We start from the raw sequence: 6,586 nt of genomic DNA, 5'->3' as shown, positions 1-6,586 counted from the left end.
TCTTAAAATTGTTCAGCCTTCGAATTGCTCGCTAAATGTGAATTCTGACATTCGCTAGGCGTCGCGTGGATGTCACCTCATGTTCAGACTTCAGACAGCTCCTTACGTCCACGTGTGAGAGCAGGAAGAGCTAGACGCACTCCTGGAGGCAAAATATCCATGATGGTGAATCCGCGATCTGCTAAAATCTCATCACCTGAGATTCTAGTTCTGTGGCCTTTGTACGAAGACCTCAGTACAGTCAATGATGCATGTAGTTTTAGGTGAAATGACTTGGGCCTGATTCTGTTCAGCGTATCCCTGGGCAACCAAGCAATCACCTTTTCCCCTCATGAAGCTGGCAAGGATTGGTCTCCAAAATGTAAATATTTCAGATGCCGTGCTTCTACTCACCCCAAATCGTTTACCCAAGTCAGTAAACAATAAACCCAAACGGAGTCTCATTAAAACAAGCAAAAACTGTTCATGGACGGCCAATTTGGTATCAAGTGGTTGTGAGCAAAAAGTCAACAAGGCTCGCAAAAGTTGCCAGAAACTGTCAGCACATAAACCTGTATAAAATATAAAGTCTTTGTTCTTTTAATCATGTGCTGATACTGACAGTGTTTGATCCGTTTGAGTGCCACAGTCCTTCATCCGCTTGTTACCGCTGAAACTGTAGTTGTGATCACATAGATCTGGCCACTGGGTTCCGACATCACAAGTCTGCAGAGGCATATTCTCCAAATTCCCAACATCCACATCTGTTTCCATAGCTTCAGGTTCAGCTTCAGGTTCGGTAGTTGAGTTCAGGTGTAATGGCTGAAGACATCTTCTTTTGGGGGGAGGTCTAGCTGGTATTACCTAAAGGGATAAAAAGAGAGAGATGTGCATTAGTTAAACATGACAATCAAGAATATTTAAATCAACGAAATGCAATGCAATAATATTGCTATCCAAGAGACCTACTTACATGACATTCATAACCCATGATCAACACAGGATAGGGGTTTTCTCTTGTGGGTCGTCCGTCAGGATAATGTATCCCACACACCTTAGAGTGGTAATGAAGATAATACATAATGAGCAGTACGGTACCGGGACGGCGTAAGGCCTTGACGTACAAATTGTTCTGTGCTGTGATTGGCTGAAGAGAAATATTTAAATCGCCGCGTTCTAAAACTGGACCTTGCGATTTGACATGTTCAATCTCTGGCGACTCCTTGCAACGACCCGTTCACACAGCCCCTGCGACGCTCTAAAACTGTCTCGTTGCAAGCCGTTGCAAGGTGAATCTTTGGTCTGAACTGGGCTTAAGAGCTTCAGTCTTGTGAAATCATATTTGCACTTTGTGCAGTTCCAGCTACACAGCAACATGAAAGCTTCAGCTTTGTTTTCGCCTGTGGCTATCGATATTGCTAGAAAACTTAGCTAGCGCTGTTTCACTGTATGTTACACCCACTGCATGCAACCTGTGGCATTAACAGATTGGACAGTCAGAGCCAAACTTACCCACGTGTTCTTGTTTGGCTGGAAGCCATCTCGGTTAATGTATTTCATTCACTTTTGACGCACATCTTGGTCCTCCGCTCGACCAGGAAATCGATGCAATCCATAAGGCCGTATACATGGGCAGCCAACGTGCAGCAAAGGTTTGTGAATTTCACAAGCAGCTTTAAGCCAAGCCTGTATTTTCACACTGTTTTTAAAACAGCCGACAACACAACATGTTCTTCCCGGCATAATTGAACAGGTTATGTACTAAAAAAAACTAAAGAAAAAGGAGAACATTTCGCATCAGCAACAACCGCCTACGGGGACCAAAACCTACTTCCTTAGCAAAACACGGCAAGTCACGTGATTCCAGCTACTCAGCAATGTCGGCGCGGCAGATTTCCCTTTCGTAAACGGTCGTTGCCATCTGAAAGGGTCGATGCCATTCAACGTCGCTCCTGACGTCACGACGTAAGGTCGGTCCTGTTATTACAGTTTTTTCCTATCGTTTTCGGCAATTTACCTAAACCATGTTCACATTCCCTAAACACTTCACACAGTGAGCATACCAGTAGACCATGTGAACCAAACTGTGGTTACTTGCCCCTATGCTAAGATACAAATGCTGGCAATGACGCCTTCTTCCAAATTTCATGGATACCTGCCCCAGTCAATGTTCACTACCGGCAAAACGCTGTGGAACTACAGCATATTTTACCAATGTTTAGATACTCTGTTCAAAACAGTGAACTTTCTGTTCAAAACCTAACTTATCAGTAATTTAGATCACTGTAGATGGAAAGATGCTGCATTTGGACAGACAAATGAAGGTACATGTTTGAATAAGAAAATATATTTAGTTCATAGTTTATTTATTTTTTTCCCCCTGTGCACCATAGTTCTTGGTGAATTGGCATGGAATTACTTTTTTTACGTAAAAGCAACACTACATACAATGATCTGTACAAAACACAGAGGATAAGTTTTGAAATGCAAAACAACTGGTGGTCATTTCAGCCAAAGACCTACTCAGCTAAAGACCTACTCAGGTGTTTTACATGTAATTTGTGCCTCGTTGAAAAAGGGCCTTCTTGCAGCAAGAGCAAGAGCAAGAGGCAGAGGCAGAGGAAGAGGTGGAGGTGAAGGTGAAGGTGAAGGTGTAGGTGAAGGTGGAGGTGGAGGTGAAGGTGAAGGTGAAGGTGTAGGTGAAGGTGGAGGTGGAGGTGAAGGTGGAGGTGGAGGTGAAGGTGGAGTAGGAGGAAGAGGAAGAGGAAGAGGAAGAGGTAGAGGAAGAGGAAGAGGAAGAGGAAGAGGGAGAGGGAGAGGTAGAGGAAGAGGGAGAGGGAGAGGAGCAGCAGCAGCAAGGACAGTTGTATCTGATGAAATCAGAGCAACTGTCATCGACCATGTAATCAATCATGGTCTGTCCATGAGGGAAGCTGGTCTGAGGGTTCAGCCGAACTTGCCAAGATCAACGGTGGCATCAATCGTGAGGGTTTTCACACAAACTAACAGGTACTATACAGTATTTACTGTATTTACAATTACAGTACATTTACCACACTCAATTGTGACATCTTTTGTGGGAGGTAAACCGACATATGAACACTGTCAGCAGATACTTGGCTTGGATTGTCATACTGTAATATTACAAACTTTATTACTGTAGTCCAAAGAAGTGTTTGTCTGTGTTTTTTCTCTTTTTTTCAATGCAACACTACAGGAAATCTATGCCAAACTGGAGGACACAGCAACATTTTATATATGCAATTGGTAATGCTTCAAGATGTTAGTGTTTTTTAGGTCATAGTGTTCTGAGAGGAAACATGTGTTAAGTTATGGCAGCATTGTTTGTGGTGTGGTTGTTGTAGTGCATTTTGCACCAAAGGTTAACAGATATGCAGAGGTGTGTGTCTCTAAAGCCCACTGTGTTAAGTGATAGGGAAAAGTGACCATAGTATGGGTACATGACCGAAAACTATAGGAAAAAACTGTATTATGAAAAAATGGCGGAACATAGTGGTGCTAATGCTAATGACTCTGCAGGTGCAAAAAAAAAATCCATTAAAAAGCCGACAGGATGGAATACATTTTTCCAGGCAGTTGCGGTATAATTTAGCATTATATTGTATTATTATATGTATTATTGTATGTATTATATTATATTTAAGCAATAAGCCCCGAGAGGCCGTGCTTTATACTGTAGGCTAATCGAACAGCTAAGGGGATTTATTATACAGTACAAAGCACAGACTCGAGTGGCTTATTGCTTTTCTTAAACGGTTACTACGTTGATCTAGCAAGATTTCATTAAACAAAGGCACAGCAACGAAAAATGTAACGATATATTCATAGATAATCATTCTTCCGCCAAGAAATATATTCCCTCCATATGAATGGTTGCCATGTAACACCGTTTGCCATTGCTATGTTTAACAGTCCGATGTCATAAAAGAGTTTGGAAACGGGGGAAATGAAGCAGACATTGGACACGTTTCCAAAGTGACTGGGAGAATGTGGAAACACTTGCCCTCGGAAGTACGCAAGGTTCTGTATGCACTAGCTGCTACCATAATTTCTTAATAAATAATGAAATGGACACAAGTATAAGCTTATTGTCACATGCATTAGGCAGCCGTGGCCTAATGTTTAAGGTGGACTTAACATCAGAGGGTTGTAAGTGGATAAAAGCGTCAGCTAAGTGTAATGTAATAATAATAATAATAATAGATTCACAAGTAAGATATGAAGTAAATTTATGTTAGTGATGTTGTTATTCTGTTCGTATGCAGCGATCCATTCGTTGACATGTTCCTTTTTTAGTTCAGTGACAACGTGGGCTTTCCATTTATGATCTGTGCCGCTGACGGACTTTACTTCGTAAAAACAATCTTCTGGTAGTGACGCAAGAACATAATTATCGTTAATCGTTGTTGTATTGTACGAATATTTTGTATTTATATCTTGAATTGCCGACTCTATAAGTTCTTTCATTCCGTTTGTGTCTGCCATCATAGCCAGTCTTTGTGTCATCATAGTAACCATAGTTACCACGCTGTGATGTACGCGGTGTGTTTTGACGCAATACGTCATAGTCGGGCATCGACCCTTTCAGACTTGCAACGACCGTATACGAATGGGAAATCCGCGTCGGCGCTGCTTTACTTCCAGTTTCGCCGGATTAGTGTAGCGTTCATTTTTTGTGAGTCTCAATGTCTACTTCAAATGCAGTTAGAAATATGGGACAGTTGCTTCATTTTTTTTATATGCAACAGGCCGAAAGACTAAATTAATATGTTACTTACTTGCTCCTTTTAAGTATAACATTGCTTGGGTAGTCCAATTCCTCCACTGAAAAGGTTGGAAAGTGCTTACAAGTTACAACCCTCTGCTAGTTAGCGATCTATATCTTTTCTACATGTAGTTGTGTTGCGCGATTGCTGCTGAGGGAGGTAGCGTATTTGATTGATTCGCTGAATTGTCCAATCATGTGGTGATAACAAAAAAGAAAAGCGATACCATTGGCCTGGGGCGCACACTGGTGCGACCCGAGGGCGAATTTTCTTGCAACAATGAAAAGCTGTCTCTGCTTGATAGACAGCAAAAAGTTAGCGAGCTTACATTGACTTTAAAGGGGTAGTTCGGAATTTTGGACATAGGGCCTGATTCCGAAGTGAGCATTGGTATTCTATATCACTGGAGACAGTTTCAACACATTTCATTCAGTCCTTCTAGTTGCAGAGTTCGCTCGTGCTAGGCTAGCGCAAGTCAACGGGCAATGCTAGCCTGCTATTAAAAACAGTCTTACCCACTCCACAGTACACCCGAGGTAAATCAATTATAACGCCAGACTATAGATTTAAATGTCTGTGTTGATAGAATAATGTTAGAAATAAAACTAACCATGCATCGCATGAATCATCGAGGGACTATTTTCTCAGCAGAAGCGGAATTCTACTATGCGCTGGTTAGGTTTGTAACCGAATCACGACAGAAGAACGTAAACAGAGAAGCGTGGGACAGAAGCGCAATTGAACGACTAGGCAACATGATGGTTCCATATGCTTTTAGAAATTGTAGAAATAAACGGTACAGATGGGCACCACAAAGTTTCCACCAATTTCCAGTGCGAGATCCAGAAAGGACTCATCTGTGGCTTGTTGCTGCTGGCTTTGACATCAAAACACCGGCTCGTACATGTACGGTTCGTTGGATACAACAAATTCATCATAATCGTCTTCAAAAGCAGATGCATCGCTAACTCCTCCAAACGTGGCCATATCTTGTTAATTTAATACGCTTGTAGAATTCCTTCGTTCACTGTACTCTGCGTTTTTATCAATGACAGCGGCAGGTAACCTAGGTATCAGTCCGCCGCTGCCGTAGCCTACGTACAGGAATATAAACACTGCTGCTGAGACCCCGCAATTCCCTCAAAATGCAATGCAATGCAAGGTTGGTTTTATTTCTAACATTATTCTATAAACAGACATTTAGATGTATAGTCTGTCGTTATAATTTATTTACCTCGGGTGTACTGTGGAGTGGGTACGACTGTTTTTAATAGCAGGCTAGCATTGCCCGTTGACTTGCGCTAGCCTAGCACGAGCGAACTCTGCAACTAGAAGGACTGAATGAAATGTGTTGAAAACTGTCTCCAGTGATATAGAATACCAATGCTCACTTCGGAATCAGGCCCTATGTCCAAAATTCCGAACTACCCCTTTAAGGTGGCCGGCGCCCCTGACTTGGAGGAGGGCTTTATTTCGAATGACCAATAACTAGCCTAGCCCAAATCTTTGACACTCAGACGCATTTAAATGGTTGCTGGCAGTGACAAGTATCTCACACAATTAAAGGAGGATAAACGCTATGTATTTTTGTTGATTTATTTCGTATTGATAATAGTTGATTAATAGTTGGCAGATATATTCAAGTGAATATTTCACCGAGGGGCGGCGCCCTAGCGCCCTCTATTGACCCACCGCCACTGACTAGTAGGCTACTAATGTTTTCCATTCACACAGAACCAAAGTAACTAACCATCATATTTCACCTCCATCTCTTTACTATAAGGATTTAAAGCCATTATTAACCAATTCAGCATGTTGGC

This window comes from Gadus chalcogrammus, chromosome 14, assembly GCF_026213295.1.
Source record: "Gadus chalcogrammus isolate NIFS_2021 chromosome 14, NIFS_Gcha_1.0, whole genome shotgun sequence".
NCBI lineage: Eukaryota > Metazoa > Chordata > Actinopteri > Gadiformes > Gadidae > Gadus > Gadus chalcogrammus.
This window is presented reverse-complemented; position numbering follows the sequence as displayed.